Source organism: Temnothorax longispinosus, chromosome 1 (assembly GCF_030848805.1).
Source record: "Temnothorax longispinosus isolate EJ_2023e chromosome 1, Tlon_JGU_v1, whole genome shotgun sequence".
NCBI lineage: Eukaryota > Metazoa > Arthropoda > Insecta > Hymenoptera > Formicidae > Temnothorax > Temnothorax longispinosus.
In genome coordinates, this window is record NC_092358.1 from 22,420,474 (window position 1) to 22,438,996 (window position 18,523).

Here is an 18,523-nt window from a genome sequence, read left to right on the forward strand (position 1 = left end):
TTTGAATAATCTGTCTCAAACCCCGTGTAGGACGTAGAAATTTGTAGCTCGCGATATAGGTAGGTGAGGGCTGTCAGAACGCCTCGTAAATAACTACGATACCGATGCCTCCCGGTACCAATAGCTCACCCTAATCGAATACCATTCTGCGAGAGGTGGACACAGGCCGTTGGTTAAACTGAATTAAACGGCCCGCTAGCCGCGAAAGAGAAAGAGAGAGAAAGAGTGACGCGCGCCGTTCTTATCAGTTGGAAATTATTGCCGGTAATTTACCCCGCAATCCTTTTGCTCCTGGGCGCGTTCACACCTGGGTGGCTCGCAGGAATACAGACGGAACAGATCGGAGATCGACTTCGCGGCATGTATTAACTACCAACGCCTTACTGCGTAAATATCGATACGTCGAGATTTTATCTGCGCGATATGAATTTGATATTTTGATGGTTTTTATTTGCAAAATCATATTTGTTGAATCTCATAGCCTTTAAAAAATAGCTACATGTATAGCAAAGAGCATATCTTTCTATAAAAATTTAATCCATTTCTCTGAATAAAAATGTTGAATATTAAATTAAAAATAGAATATTAGATATATTAAAATATATTAAGATATGAAGTATAATATTAGTTTGTTATACGCATATAAATGCATAAAAGTGATACTATTACTCCTCATTAGTATTAATCTTATATGTTCAAAATCAAAAGGCTTTCTTTCAGAGAAAAATAAGGATTTGTATAAACTTGCGCGTCGATATTGACTTGTCACTTAGATACTATCAATATATTCAAATATTTCCGCACGTGTGGGCGGCTGTAATTCAATTCGCGAGATTTTTTACCCTTCCGAAGCCTTGCTCTTTCCAAGGTACGACACGTCGGCGATAATTGTTTTTAGTGTCTTCTCACCACCAGGAAGGCAGACACGACGGCTTCGTGCTAATCGAAATCGTAAATCCGACTGATAAGAGCGCGGAGTGTTCCACGTACGACATATTTGTTACGCGGAACGGAGCTTTAAAGCTGTTTTCGCTTCTTTTTACGACACATTATTATCGCACTCTCGAACGCTGTTACATTCCGCACGATCTTTGTTTCCGTCACGTTACAACGAGGTGTGATCTCGTTCACGTAGGCGAAAATGATAGCCGATGATTTCACATAATGTGCAATAACGAGAATAGCAATGAAAATAGTTTTATGTAATTTTTAATCTGCCAAATATATCGATACTAATGAAAAATAGAAGTAAAATTTGTCTTAAAACCATTTAGCTTCTAGTTTAAATAGAACACAAAAAAATGCAAAATGTTAAGCAATAAACATAGTTACTTCTATGTATAGACGCATTGTATATGGTACAATTTATGAGGCCGCGGATAGTTGGAGGACCACCAAGGAAGGCCGAGTTACGTAAGGTTAATTGCGGTCATTCAGCCTGCCATGCAGTGCTCGATACTCGTGCAGAATGCGTCAATGCGTGTTCTGTGCATGTGCGGCATCGACGGCGACCATAATCATGAAACCTTGCTCCCGAGACCCTCCTCCGATACTTTATGTAACGCACTCGTGCGGCCGATTAGGATTACATCCGTAAACTTGTATTATTTGCCGTTCCGAATTTGAAATGCGACTATCAACTTCGTTTTATTAGCTTATCCGTCTGTCAGGCTAATCCGCAATTAATCGCTGTCGCGACCGTTATCTCGCTTGTAATTTATGTTAAATTATTCTGCCTATAGCCCCCCGTGCGTTCTAATAAGCTGCAGTAAACGCTAATTCTATTAACTACTTTGACATAGTAAGACTGACACCTGAAAAATAACGATCGAAAAATTTCTGCACGTTTCAAGGAAGATTGCCAGCGAACGGAGACAACTGCTGGAGAGATTGTTAAATGTAGGTTTCCAACTAACTATGTGAATCACAATGACCACAGTGACCAACCTATTAACCTTCGCAGCCATTCGGCTACGCGCAATTGCGGACACGAACTATTTCCCTCGTCTAGACTCATTGACATCGTTCTCTGAAAAGCAGCGGGAGGTGCTTCGTAACAAAAGAAGGAAAGGCGAACGCACGAGAAGTCAAACAATGTTCTGCTTAGAGGTCTTTCAAGTAGTCCTATTTCAAGAGTCCTTTTCACAACTTTGTTACAAAATAAATTTAGCAAAAAATTTCTTTCTACACAATCTTCGCAAAAAATTACATAAAAAAAGTAAGTATGCGTACCGAAAAAAATTTAATATTAAATTATATAACTTATATAAAATTTATAATATTGTTATTTATAATTTTATATCAAATTATAAATATATTAAACATTATAATAAATAGAATATATCAATTAATAAAAGTAAAATTATATAATGACGACAAAATAATATTAACCAACTAATATGTAAAAAATAATATAGATGCGGAATCTATTCATCGAATGTCACAATTTAGACAGTGAGACATCCAGATGCAAAACACGCAGACTACACTCTCCTTAGAATTTAAAGATTCAGCAGTCTGAGAGACATGCATACGCATTGGTGTTACCCAGCATATTCATGAATTGCAAGCTAACGCTTAATGTTATGCTAATTCTTTGCGAGACGATACGCGCGAATCATCAAGTGGACAGAATCGAATTTTAATTCATTCCAGTTGATTTGAGCATGAAAGAAATATTATTCAACATTGCGATAATGCTTGGAAATGTTTAGATTGTTAACAAAACATTTTTAGCTGCTTTCTTTTAATACATCTTATTTAAAAAATCTTGAATTTAGATATACAGTTCTCAGCCATTAACTCTATTTAAAAAATAAAAATAACTGTAAGCATATATAAATTAAAATCGCAGTATAATTAAATATAAAAATAAAACATAAAGAATAAAAAATATAATTAATGTACAAAATAATGTATAAAATAATAATTGTAAGAATTCATTTAAAGAGAGAGTTTCCAGAGAATATAAAATAGATAATAAAATATTGAGAGAAATAATTTGCTCAATATTGGCCACAGGAATACCGTTTTTCCCCACGTAACAAAATCTCTGTTTCAGATGCCTACCCCGCCTCGCGAAAGTAACGGCATATCTCGAAGAAGCGGAGGCGTCAAGCTCGGTAGTGTCAGCAACACCTTTATGGGTTTAACACTCGTTAAACGTTTGTGTACATTTAGTTGAGTAATACAAGGTACAACCAGGCAGGTGCACGTTCCTTCCACCTCGGGCAACCTGACACAAATTTTTCATCTCTTTAATAATAATAATGATTATTATACCTATACGTACACAGCAACATAAGTATTATTTGCTGTACGTATTATTAACTTTTTTTATTGCTTGACACTTATTGGGTCAAATACAAACGAATGTATATAGAAATATTATTTATAATAAATATATATTTAATCGTATCTCAACAAGTAAGTTTATTAAGTTCAACGTATATGTGAATAACGTTATATCATATTTATTTCTCGTCCTATTTCACTTTTTAATGACGAAATTCGTCAGAAAGCGCATACTTCTATCTGATTAATGAGATTTGTTCGCATCAATGTATTATTATCGACATGTAAAACGGTGTATAATTATTCATGCACATGCCGAAGTTCGTTCAGACTTCAAAGTCCACTGGAATACAATCAGAACTCGAATGATTAAGCGGCGAGAAAAAGACGGACGAGATATCGAGAAGAGGAAGAGCCTCTACATGGAAATGGAGGTATCGTGTATACCTAATTACTGTCGCTATCGCGGTATTTGTCATTCAGTTGTTTATAAATGCAGCCGCGGCCGCGGGCCGGGCGGGGAAACTGCATTTAATTCCAATTAGCCGACCTGACTCGAAACCAGTTTTGAAACTGCGGAGAATTTGGTCAAAAGGAACTTTGTTACTTCTTTCCTTGCGATTACTTTATCAACACGTGATCGAGAGATATTGTCGATAATAATTGATTCTGCAGTTTGAGATTTTTAATCAATCAAAGCATTTTTTTCATCAATTAAAGTCAATCATATTAAATAAACTATACTTAAATCATAATAATTCAAATGATTGTAGATTATTTTATTTTTATCACTGATGTTTCTATTAATAAAAATTAGAAAAATTACAATACGTCGATATATATGGCTTAATAATCAACATATAAAATTATAGAGATAAAAATTAAACAATAAGTCTTGAAAAATAATTTAAGTTCATTTAGAGATTTAAAAACTACAATCTGTAAAACATAAAGTTATTTTACAAACAAATACACTGGAAAAATGCCGTAAGTTTGTAACAGCATAGAATATTTAATCATTTGGCTGTGTGTGTAAAGTCACTCAGTTAATAACTGCGTTCACCATTCTTCTCTTCCCGTACTGCTATTATCAGCTCCGGCACTGGCACGGTTATCGGCACGTTTCCTAATATAAATAATTTATGGCGTCGAATGGAACTGCCGATAGTGCCGATACGTACTGACCTCGAGACACGGAAAACGAAGTTTTGGATGAGTGTGATAGCGTCGTCGACAGTAAAACGATTTCACAGTGTTATATCAGCATACTGGCTACGCGACAACGAATTTGATGCAACGAATTGAACGAACGTATGTTCGCTAATGAAGAAAGACTTTGGTTAACCGGAATCAATCAAACGCCTGGATGCATTAGAACGTCACGTCCGCGCGTCCCTTGCAATAACGGTGTGTGCTCGTGACTCGAATCGCTGCCGGCAAAAATTCAATTCGCCATGCTGATAATTCCGTAGGAAGGACCCCGTCAGACGGCGTTAATCGAAACCCAGTGAACTATCTGGCCCCACGATATACCACTCGCACGCTTCGGGGTGTTCCGCGCGACCACGCACCGTAGCAAGCACTCTCGATTTGCTCCTGTCCGGTGCACCGTAATCATCGCGTCAAGTCGAGTAGCACGATAATGACGACCGGTAATTACAAAGCGTTACGCTCGCGACGTGACCACTGCCCTGTTACCATCGGAATTAACGTTCCAACGTGCACTTCAGTATGCCGAGCCTCGAAGATGAACGGAGAAAACGATTTTGTCACGCGGAAATCGCACCCGCGTTTCTGCTCCGTGACTTCCGTGAATATTTAACGTCGAGAGGAAATTATCATGGAAGTCCAATTATCCAATCTGACCGAAGTTGCCAGTGAATCTGAGTGAATAACTTAAGACGTTGGGTAACATGAAAGATTAAGACATTGAATATTATTATGATAAACTTGGTTTATATATCCTTTCCTTATTATTTATGTAATACATGAAAATCAAAATTTGAATTTAAATTTAAAGTTGTATTAATAATATAATTTTAAATTTTTAATTATTTAAATTGGAAGTTATAAAAAAAGATATAAACTTATAAAAGTATCTACTTTTGTGCACCAATTTTTATTTCCCCAATTTTCTATTTTATGCATAAATTTTAAAGTAAATTATCTATTTAGATTGTCTAAAAGAATTGTGGATATAAAACGCTGGCCGAAAAATATACATGTATACATAAGCAAACTCGAAAGTGGTTCGTAGACTTCGCTAAGAGCTAGGTAACCTTGCAAGGCCTCCTTACAACCTCTCTCCGTTTCTCTCCCTTCGAAGAACCCGCTACGAGGTATTCAATGGATGGAAACGTGAACTGAAAGGAGCTGGTCGCTCAGGATGCTGGCTACCCGCGGCGTTTAGCGACTGCTAAATGGCTCTAAACATTCGTCGCGGAATAGCTGGTTCCGGTTTCACATTCAGAAAAGAAAAGACGTCGATGGGGGTTCTCTAACTTTCGTCAAATAGCAATCGGTATGTAAAATTTTTTTTTGTCAGATATGCTAACACTATAAATATAAAATAAATATTTCTAGAAAAAAAAAATCACTTTTTTATTCATACGAGAGAAAAAGAAAGAGATTCATAATTAAATTAAGGCGATCATTAAATTATAATCCTGATTACTTTAAATAATTTCTGTAGAGTATTTACATTTACAGATTGTTTCAAATAATTTTTTTTAACGAAAATAGTTTCAAAGATTATACGAGCAAATCATTGACAAATTAGCGATTCAAATAATAGTTCAAGAATACTTTTGCCTACAGCGTAAAAAATGGAAAATAACCTTTTGTTGTTATAATAAAAAATCAGAAGAACACACCAACGTAATTTCCGAAAGAACTTAAGAAATGTTAATGAGAATTATAAGAATGCCGGAAGTTGCGTCGCTTCCAACAATTTATTTTCGAATTATCTGCAGCATCCGTTGCGGTAAATTAAGTTCTTTGCGGTAGTGCGCCCGTAGGAATGTGCGCAATAAAATGTTTATTGAATCATTAGATATAATTAACTGGGAAATTTATAACGAGCGTAGCTCTCGCCTTAAAGGTTCTTCCTGATTGACTTCTCAGTTAACTTGGAAGAATTCAGATCGTTAAGAATCCCTTCTTTACGTGCATTCTTCGTCACGCTCAAAGATCAAACGTATCATCCGCGTATGTGTGGTCCCTTTGTTACTTTTGCGACTTCATAACGTTCTTACGCTCCGCACATATATGACTCATATAGTCTCGGGGACGACACATTCGTCTGTCTTAACTCCGTTTCTTTCAAACCACGAATAATTAAATAAACTCCTATGTTATATATTCCCTCCTGGCACAAGCTTAATAAAGAAAAAAGTTCCGTTGAGCAATAAAATTGTATATTAATTCAATTTCATTTTTAAACCAATTACATTTATTAAACGAAACTGTTAGATTGAAATTTTAGTATCTTGAAAACGGATCCTTTTTATTTCCACATTACAACATCACGACACTTATTTTCCCTCGAGAGAAACTGAGCTGTAATAAGAAATAAAGGTTAAAGATTATTAAATCTGATATGCATCTTCTTCCTGAATTACGGCAATCTATTTTCATATGTTCTCCGTGCCATTTAGCAAGACTTGACTTTGTTGATAGGCGTATGCTGCACGAACGTAATAGGGAAACGATGAGATAGAAAGCATGAAAACGGGCATAGTGCGACGTCTTGATTTATCACGTTTGCAAAATGTACACGGAGTCGTGCGGGAATATCGACAACGTAACGTGATCGTGAAGATTGCGTGACGAGAGTTATTATCACACGATTTACAGTTTATCGCGTGTTTCATACGATTCACCTCGTGACTCGGATATGCGAAAACTTAATAACAAGCTCGAAAATAGTCGCTATTAAGTAATAGACAGCATTTCCCTAGAGTAAATAATACACAGTCGGCGTTTAACGCTTAATAACATACATAAGCATAATGTATATCGTATGTATGTATATGTGTATAAATACGACGAGTACTTTTCATATCCGTAATTTATTTCACTTAATTTCATTTCGTTCGCAATTTAAATTCAATGTATCGAGATTTATCACGTGAGTTATGTCTCGTGTGCACGTTTCCGAGTTCAGCTAACGTAAATTTCTCCGCACCCTATAAGATAGTCAGAAAACATTTAGGTCATAGCTTGAGCTATTGCAGTAATGCAAATAAACAGTCCGTCGCTGCAACGTCTACAAGAGAATAAGAAAACGATGTGTCTCGAATCGGATCCGACACGATGTTTATTTAAGCGATGTAAGGAAGAGCTGCCCCAACCCGGAATTCCAGTATCCAGAATTAGAATCAATCGCACTTAATTATTCGGAACTCTGACGGATAATGTAAAATAAAGAGTATAAACACAAATAAATAAAGAGAATTATTTCTATAATTTAATAAAAATTTCAGTCCATTTTATCTTCTTTATCTTTCAGTAGTTATTCCAGATTCCTTCAAAATATCGTGCACGTTAATCACCGTGCACGATCTCCTTTTTTTACGTAAATCGCGGACAAAAAGATAAAACTTTTCCCAAAGTCGTGGAGCAGCCGCGCTTTTCCCATCATGAAGTTAATACGATCGCTCGGTGGTCGTGCTTCTTCAGCAATGATTGCATCGTGGCATTCGAACGGCGGCGAATAACTCGCGCGGTGGTCGTGCTTCCACCGCGATAGCTTGTTGCATTTTGAACGGCGAGTATCTTGTACTTCTACTTCACTGACGGCCGTCGGTTATCCGTGGAGATCGTCCGACTCGTTTCTACGGGCTTCGGATCGCGTCAGAGAAGAGGCTGCTTTACATTGTGAGAGCCCTTATCTACCGTCTCAATCCTGCGCGAAAGGATCTCGAAAGTGCAGCGCCGATATACTTGTACAGGTCGTAGAACTTAGAATTATGATATCTTTGTCGCGACGCGCGCGGCAAACGTTCGCGTTGAATCCCGCGATATAAACGCTATAACTGTGAATTACTGTTAAAATCATGATGTACGTAAAATTAAATCAAATGTAGTTTCCAGTCGGTTCACCGTGTTTCCCTATTTTTGCAATTAAGCTGAGCTGATTAAATTTATTTAAGGTAAAGTGCAATATCTGCATTGACTTTTATTACGAGATACGAGTTTTACCCAATTAATTTTTAAATCAAAAAATTTTTCTGAAGTTAAATTGAATAAACGTATACTTCTAATCACTAATTAAAAATAAAGTTATATTCAAGTTAAAAATTAAAAATTTTGTTATCTATTTATAAGTATAATGCAGTAGGCATATCAAAAAATAAAAGCAAAGATAAAAAAATTAAAAACTAATCTATCAATAAACATTCTTTTAATGTTTTTTAATACTTTTTCATAATCCGCGATAAAGTCGTTTAGTGTTTGAAGGGTGAAACATTATTACAAAAGTCGCACACAGCAAGTACAGCAGATGCCAAAAGCACGATTCAATGAGGATGACGATAAAGAATAGAATGAGGAAAAAAAATAATGAAGCGTGATCAGCATGATCCATTTTGCTCTGGAATAGTCGCGAGTTCGCGAGCTATAAGATACTATATCCTCTCGCCATCCCCAAGTCGCAGAACTGGTTTTACACGCGGTCGATTCCGATACATAAAGGAGACGAACAGGGATGAGAGGAGGCCGCGAATAGCTAAAAAGAGAGATGTATCGATGATCCTTTCAGGGGATTCTCCCTTCTTGCGGTCCTCGCGATTCATCGCTCATCGTCTGATTAAAACGATGGACCTTTCTTGTGACATCCAAGCCAATGTCATAGATAAACGGGCAACTTTTTTTATATATCTCTAAACGAAAAGTTAATTCAGCAAATCCTTATACCATATATCTCCTGTGTCTTCTTTTTTTATTATGTCTTTCATTTTCTTTCTGCTATTCTTGTTTTTTTCATACTCATCTATAGATCCAATCATTCAAATCAATAAAAAAATGTAGCATGGAGTGAAAGTGACATCAATGATGATATATAAGTATAATAGTTTAGATTTAGAGTTATGGGTTCTCTTAATAATTTCATATTTAATAATTTTATATGTTAAATTAGTAGAAGTTATCACTTATAATAATTTCGTAAGTATTAAATTTGTTATTAAAAATACTGTCACAATCATCCGAAATGATTTAACATACACTAGGTCGAATAAATACAAAATAAAAATTTTACGAGCGTTCCTTGCGATGCAAGGTGCGTCATGGTCATTAATTCCGTGCATTCTAAATGTCGTTTTCGATAGGCGTCTCGCAAAATCAGCTTTTTACGAATACTCTTCGAATAAATTACAGTGGAGACGCTAGCACATTTTCTTTTGTCTACAAACCGAGTGTGAGAAATTTACATTTTATTTATATTACATTGCATCACACTCGCGAAAAAAGAAGAAAAAAAATTACGTGTCATAAAAATGCTTACAAATTCTATGCAAACGGCTGTTTGTGAGGTATGATAAATATTAACCATAAGATGATAAAATATGCAAGATATGCATATCGAATGTTAATAAGAAATAAGATATGTGGCAATAATAATAAGTATTAGCACCGTGAAATGCCAAAAATGTTGCGTAAATGTTACGAGGATAATATATTATTTTAAATTGCGACTTTATGATAATATGACCATGATCATTGATGTCCTGGTTAAGATAAACGGTTATATCAGTAAACTAGTTGTAACAGCGTGTTTTACATTTATTTAAAGACAAAGTTCATTTATTTTAATAAGAAATTACCTCATAAATGCCGTACTAAAAAATTATTAACCAGACTGAAGCAATGAAACAGGTAGATGCAAAACCACCATGTTAATGTTGACATGTAAAACCACCACGATATTTTTTAAAATCAGAAATTCTAAAGTATCATCACATATAGTAACAATAATATAGGCAGAACTAAAAGTATTGAAAGTAAGATTAATTTTACAATGTGAGGAACCGCTACGGATGCGACAGCATTTTCTTCGAACTTCAGCAAATATGTATGACTAACTGCAAGCAAATATCGGAGTAGGCAAGCAGGAAGGGACATGATATGATTCATGCGTTAGGTCTTTGCAAACAACCTCGGAGAACTTAATCCTTATGCGAGACGAGAAGCTCTCCAGAGGCGTTGATACTGATGGTAATATCAATGACTTCTCGACGCGACTCTTCATCGTCGCCTGGATAAAGTAGGTCTGCTGGCATTTATTTAAGCCGCAACTTCTTCAAAACATACGTTCTAACTTTCAATATACAAATTGCCTTTAACTTATTCGATATTAAACTTTTATAGAAGAACTTCAAAAATGTGTGTATTTACGGCCGATAGAGAGATCCATATATACTTATTTCAAAATTCTTATTTGAAATATTATCTTTGTATAATAAGAAATTCTAACAATAATTAACAATAATTAACAACAATTTTTATCTCTCGCTATATGGTAATTTAAAAAACTTAGTATATTATAAATTCAGCTATTCAATCTTAATTGTTGGATAGAATTTCTCATCATTATTATTATTATGCATTGACCAATTATTATAGCAATTAGTTCGGATTATTGCGATATATATATATCGAAACTACATTCCCAATCTTCACGATATTTCATATCTGACTCGATGTTTACTTAGCTGCACGCTGTTTCGAATGCATCAGCGGATAGAATCGATTCTCTGTCGTATCTCGGGATCGTTTCTCGATCCTATGCTCGCAACAAGCATCCCCGTGACATCAAGGTTGATTTTATTATCGCCGCTCTATCGACAGGCCTATCGACGGAAGACCACCCACACAGTCGGTTGCCGGCGCTATAGAGAGGGATATTTTCGTGACCGGCACGAACTGCTACGCTCTTGTCGCGTGTCGATTTTCCTCCCTTCCACCCTCGTTCCATTTCACGCACGAGTGATATGGAACGCTCTTATCGATGTACCGAACAGTGACAATAGCCTTTTACTATTTAATTGACTGTAATTGCTTTCGATTTCCTCGGTCGTCAATTGTGCTTCGCGCAACGCGTAACGAGGATAGTTCGCCATGTATATGCGTGTGTGTACGTGATCAACCAGAGTGATCGACCAGATCGACGACCTATTTGCATATTTGAATCACGATTCAATCAGTAAACGCTTCTCCTTTATGTCCCTATTGATTTCCTTTACGTTACTGATAGTTACTATGACAACTCGCGGTAGCTTTTCAATGTTTCCTCGTATCGATATCTTCATTTCAGTTCATTATCTATATATTTCTGGATGATATTGTTCCGATAAAAAATATCAAAATTTAAAAACATATATTTTTATGTCAAAATAAAATTAAGTATTTAAGTATAAACTAAAATCTTCAAATAAGCAAGATAAATTCCGATAATAATTCACTAGATATTTTATTTTCTTTTTATTAAATAAGATTTTGTTATTTTTTGAGAATGTTTCAACAGCGATAAACATTTAAAAATTAATTTGTTTAGACATTTATTTGCGCTTTGCTTTCTTTGATTTGCGAGGTCTCAATTTCACGCACAATCTCAATAGATAATGTAATTTGTGCGTAGAAATGTTTAAAAATTTTAATTTTTTGTTATTTCTAGATTGAAATGAATTTCTTTAAGCTCTGTGAAGGATTATACGATTACTATACCTCGTATTCTGTCGACGGTAATCCCGGTTAACGGAGGTCGTCTTTAGGGCCGTCTCTCGTCGGAGGGACAGCCGATAGGCCGCGGGCTCGATTTCAAAGAAGCGCGCTACAGCATAACCATAATTCCTCGAGAAATATGACCCAATGACACAATAAGTACCGGTCATTACCGCGCGCGTAACCGACTCCGGCAGGCGGTAAGAAAATTAAATTCCCACGCGCAATCGCCTTCGCGCCGTTAATGTTTTCCGTCCGCATTAGGAGGTCGCTTGTGTGAATTTGCAGCTACGTTTTAGCCACGCAACTTTTCTACGCGGAATACTTGGAGATAAAACGAGAAAGGTTCCGTCAACACTGTTATTTCAATTTTTTTTAATAGATTACACTTGAAGCCACGGAACGAAGCCGCATTTTAGAGAACTTTGCAACGCGCAAAGGCTCCCGCTTTCCTATTTTCCTCACAAACGTATTACCGCTGCGCGTTGCGGCACTCATGTCGGAGGAATAAAGCCTGGATCGCGCATAAATATTTCACACATCACCCATCGAGATATACAGGCGTTTAAAGGCGCGCGAGGAGAAGAGCGCTCCCGGCACTTGGGGTTGGCTCGCGGAAAGTTTCGTGCGATTTTACGTTGCGTCATAAATGCGGGATGTAAATCATGCAGGGGACACGAGCTACTCCGCGGAGGCGCGTAAAAGTTGAAGGATCAAGAAGGAAGTGAAGAAGAGTCAGAGGATCATCGACAACGTAATTAATCCTGTACACTGAAAGTGCCTGACGATTATTTCTTTCTCCTATTTTTTCTTCTTTTTTTTACACAAGGTATTATATAAAATTAAAGATTTCCTACAAATGTTGTGAAAGTTTATAATTTATAGAGCCTATTAAAATCCGTTACAAGAAAGTGACGCGACATTTAACACTATTATATTCAATTTAGTGTTATATATACATCTCTGAATTTTAATATTTCTATTAAAATTTATTAGCAATTAATATTTTAGAAATTAGAAAATTTAAAAATTATAATTAATTCTCCTCAAATAATTACTTATGATACTCTATCTATATTGTAATATTTCTCGGAATAAAATAGAATAACCTTGATAAACTGAGTTATAATCATGTGTGCGTATATCCGTTTTTCTGTCACTAGCAGCTTGTGATTCGTAAAAGGCAGTAGCCTGAACAAAGAACGTACTTCCGCTGAGAATGATTGTAGCATAAAGTATGAAGCTTTTCGGAAGAGCAGCCACACGTGCTGACCACGTGTTTCGTTGGAAGCCTTGTTGGTAAAGTAGCCCGTGCTCGCTCATCATCACGAACAAAGGAAGACGCGTCGTCACTCCTCCATAATAAATTTCGTGAAACGATCGCTGCGTGCCGGTAATTAATGATTAGACCTAAACGGCGATCGTTCTCATGCATTGTTAGTAAGCGATCGATGATCAATACATTTCATGTGTTAGCCACTGAAAATCGGGGAACTTCTGTGTATCTCTAAAAGATAAACCGACAAACATTGATTAGTTTCCAAAAGTCATAGACAGAATCTTATCGCGGCTGATAGGCTGCAGTGTTCTATACACATGTACACACGAGGAGCAAAAATATCTGTGTGACTCGTCATTCTCAGAAGGAGTAGCTGTGATATTTAATCGAATGTGATAAACGTCATTCACGACGCAGCACGGTATCTCATCTCTTTGCGCTCTGACTGATATAATAAGGTAGCTTTTATTTACAGTCTCATGGTCAATCAATATGGCCCTTGAATCGTGATAAAAAAAATGTTGTTTTCACACGACAGTTTTTCTCAAGTTCATAAACGATTACTAAATTGTTGCTTACACAAAATAGTAAAATAAAAGTAAAATAAAAGAAACGCGAAATAGAGTTTATTTTTAGCTTATAATAATTGTGAATGTATTGCTATAGAGTCCTGTCGCGTAAAGTAAGAGTAGTACGTTGCAAAAAAGCTGCCCCTCTTTGCTACGCGATCCGCATGGCAGAAATAACTCGCTCTCCCGCTTTGAATTAAGAAATCGAGCGTTGCCATTGTCGATGTAACGCGGGGAGCTTTTAAGTTTCGCAATCGCATTACGACTATTTACGACCGACCCGACGACTGCTCGCTTTATGCAAATTGCCGCGTTGCAATTCCTGCAAGAAGTGTGAACGTAGCGACTATATACATAAGAATCCCTCACTATTATCCCATAACTTTTTAGCATACATAGTACATACAAAGTGCAGTTCTTATTACAAATAAATTAGAAAATGTGAAAAAAATATTTTTAACCCTTTTATGTTGCGTTTACTTTAGAAAAGCTGTATTTTACAGATTGGTTTTCAAAGTATAAACGTCTTTCGACAATCGATTGTCGATTTAATATAGCAATATTTGTTGCACTTGTAGTCAGAATAATAATTTTCGAAATTAATCAAGCATCGTATTGCTTATTGATTATGTCAAGTTAATATATCGACACGTGACAATATCAGCTTCACTTATTCGTCATCAAGCGCTGCGAAATAAATTAAAATTACTACGGTGTGAAAAATATTTGTGTCATTCCGAGAAACGTAATATCATTACGCCGTACTAATCACGTACGAAATAACAACGCACGGCGATCGCTTACCGTTCATTTGTTGGCGATGATATTATGAAGTAAGCGTTAAATAAACAGGCTTCTTTTAATGCGCGCGTTTAAAGCATTCATACTTTTCAGCTGCGTATTGCAGTATTCATTCAGAACCTTATCAGGCATGTTGAATGAAATCATAAAGTATAATTTGAATCCGTCAACGTGACTTCTTCGCTTTCTATAGTATCATAGTAGAGCACTATTTTTCGACCAAATTAACCGTCGCGGTTGTACAAGATCGATGTAAGATTCAAATTCAACTTCGTCTTGCAAAACACGTCAAAGGTAATAAAAAAATAAAAAAAAATAGAATGTTTATTCATTACTAATAAAGTTAAAAAATTAAAATCGTAAGTTCTATATTCTAAATTCGTATATTCTAAACGCGTTGCATCACACTAGTATTATCTGCAAATTAACGAACGAGGAAACGTGAGAAAATTAAAAGAAAAAATTGTTTTCTCGAAGCAGGTAGCGCGCGGCACTAGACACGCGGAGATTTAATCGGCGGGACATTCCACGAGGATGATGATTTCACGGTGATGTCACCGCGGCATCGAGCGGAATCGTAATCAGGATTTCGCCTTCAAGGATGGGCGCGCGCACCGGCCGAGCGAGTTGCTCGGCACGGCGCGGCGGATACCGATTACCGATCTCGCCACTACGATAAATCGTACGATTACGAATCACCGCCGTGCCCGCGTCGCGACGCATGCCCCGCGCCTTCGATCCGAGATTGCAGGAGATGCACACACACACGCGCTACCGACTTCTGTAAACAACGCGCGCCTCACTTCCGTTACGCGGCCGCGCGCGCTCAATTCCACGATATCGCTCTCTGCGCGACTCACATCGATCGGCTGTCGCGTTTAATTGGGCGATCCGACGATCGGAACCGTGTCAGATCTAACGATCTCGCCTCGTTCTAATTACCGAACTCGTACGGCGGAATAGCACGGAGATTGCATGGATACAGCGACGGAGGAAAAACACTCTTTATCAGACGTACGATTTTATAAATAATTTAGGACTAGTTCCACCCCAATCTGAATTTCGCGTTCGCGATAAACAACACCCAAATTATGTACGTTTAACAGCCGGTCTTTAGATTCTTTTCGGCCGAGATTATCGGCCACGTGTGGTAAATGACTTTCCGATTGACGTCAGAGCGCACGTTGCAGTTTGCACACGCGTGTCGAGCGAAAGAGTCGGAAAGAGAGGGAAAAAAACAGAGCGTTGAAGTTGCGTATTTTATTGTCAGGCCGCAACGTTAACCAGTTGTCATAATCCTATGCGGCATGCGACTATTCGTATTTATATTTAAGCTGCTCCGATAAATTGCACTTGTGTCGACGAGAATGGCTCAACGCGCGATAGGCATTCCTTCGCGATAAAAATATGTTGTAGCCTGTCGAGCAATTATGGTACAAATGTCAATTAATCGATCAAAGTTTAATGACCCGCGAGATTAAAATGTTAAGTGACACACATTCAAGATTTTCGGTACTCCGAAAATAAATCGAGTGATATTATTTTTTCCGAATCATCAGTCGAGCAGGCATTTAAAATTCACTTGAATTTTTCAGACATTAACCAAGAATCAAGTATCAAACGTTCTCAACATTGTTAAATATTAAAGGATAAAATTTAATAAAAATCAATACCTTGAATTAAATAACATTTTGTTATTTCTAACTCACGTGTATCACGTGTATCAAAATTTATTATTTTAACACAAAACGGTATCACTTTAACTTTATTGGTTTAGTTAAATTAACGATATATCTTGAGCTATGGCAACTTCATAGAAATGATTAAAAATGACTTACACAAATTAAGTATATAATTTGACGAATTACCGAATTTACCAGTGAATGTTTCGAGCATGCCTGCCCGAGCGAAAGGATGAGATGAAAACAATTGTCGCTGCCGCACTTCCGTGTGGGATCGTCAGCGTGTGAAATTCTTTTTCGTGCAATTTTCCGCGACTTTCCGCCGTCGCGTCGGTTAGGTACGATATAACTCTCGAAAGTGAGGTACTCACCCGAGGATCCTCGGCGAACGTTGAGGAGTTCTCGCCGGCGACAACGGAGCGGCGGCGGCGTGCATCCACGTGTTCTCGAGGCGGCGTAGTTTAAATTTACTCGTACATACAAACGTCGGCGCGACACGACGCGAACACAAGAAACCACCGGCCACCGCGCGCGGCGCGGCGGCGTCTCTTTCACGATCCCGCGCGATTATATCACCGCGGTCACCACCGCCTCTTCCTCTCCCGAGACCGGGTTGCGTTTCCGGCGCTTCACTTTTCCGCGAAACGCCGCGTGGCTTCACTTCCGCGAATTTCCGAGCGACGGGCGATTTCGTCGCGCGAGTCAACGCGCGATATGTCACGTATCCTCGGCTGCAGCTCGTCGTTTTCCCCCCCGCGAAACGTGTCGTACGAACCGTCGACGTGTCGACGCGATTATTGTCGGAGCACTGGAGCAGTTTGATTTGCGTCGAAGGATCGACGTTGCAGCGCTTGCCGCGCTTGATCGATCCGCCGCAGCGAATTTCAGTCTGATGTACCGAGGGACTGAAGTTGGCCGCGCTTCAGTTCGATCACACTGTCGTTTGAATTTTCACTGAACTTCACACTCTCGTACGTCCCGCGTGATTCTCCGTATCTCGACTTTCCGCGTTCGACGTGGCACCGGGCTTCTTTTAAGACTCCAGAAGCAGAAGCGAGAGCCACGCGGGCAATCGGCAACTCGGTAGCGTAGCGTATCTTGCGACGCGTATCACGTGGCCGCAACGGTTACCCACCGCACTTGTTGATTGTCGCCGTAGACACGAGCGCCTCGTTAACGAGGGACATAATTCCTGCGGAATTCCGATACGCGTACGGATCACCTCACACACGCAAGTCCGATAACCTCGTACGTAAACGAAGGGCCACTCTCGATCTCGTCTCACTTCCGTTAATATCGAAACGCTCGCCGAAACTGTCGCGCACAAATCGCGGAAGAGCACCGCCGGTCGGTGCTTTCTCTCGTCAAGTTACGTCGCTATCTTGCTGTCACGATCCAGCGAAGAACACCGCGGTCGCGAAACACCGTAGAAACTAACGAAAAACTCATTCGGAGCTCACCGGAGCAACGGCACGACGCGACGGCGCGCCGCCTACGCGCACGAGCGATGCGTTCAAATCGAATTAGCGCCACGAAATGCGGGAACCGACTCCCGCGACCGCCACGGCGAGACTGAGAAGCGAGAGCGGCGTGCGCATGCTCGGCATGGCACGCTTACGTCGCTTTACCCGCTTCGAACCGAGCGAGTCCGTTGATGCCAGAGCGCGCTCGCGGCTCTCTCGGAAACACGAATGACGGAGAGACGAAGCGGGGAATAGACCGACCGACTGCGACTGTGACTATAGGCAGTAGACACGGTGCGGCGCGCGCGGCGTGCCTATCGCTTAGTTGGTTTACCCCCACTCCACCCCCACCACTCGTGTTGACGAGAGCCACGGACGTCGCGCCGCGCGCGCCCGTCCCCTCAGCCGCATTTCCCCTCACGGATCGCGTGGAGTAAATACACAACAATCACCGGGGCCCGACGCGCGGCGGTTGAGATTACGAAAAACTGTAATATATCGAATATTTATTTATACACGTGCTTCGCGGAATTTATACGGATAATGTATCGAGGTATATCGCGTTCTTTTGGATAATTGGTCTCGCTTTTCTCAACCGCCCAACTTGACTCGCGTGTCGCGCGGCTTCGGAAAGAAGTTGTCGTTGTTTTCGGAACATAGGTAGATACGAGCGGACCTTAAATTGAGTGGCGCCTCGAGTAATATGTTTAATTA

At 38.8% G+C, this 18,523-nt stretch overlaps 1 protein-coding gene across 2 annotated transcripts in view; it reads right to left on the minus strand.

Moving 5' to 3' along the window:
* Cv-c (crossveinless c) overlaps positions 1-17,913 on the minus strand; it is a 207,842-nt gene extending 189,929 nt beyond the window's left edge. The window contains exon 1 of one of the 2 annotated variants that reach the window (XM_071786013.1): positions 16,718-17,913. The gene's annotated coding sequence lies outside the window, so the exon portion shown is untranslated. The remainder of the gene's footprint in view (positions 1-16,717) is intronic. The other variant, XM_071786022.1, reaches the window with a different exon arrangement.
* Positions 17,914-18,523: the final 610 nt, after the last annotated feature.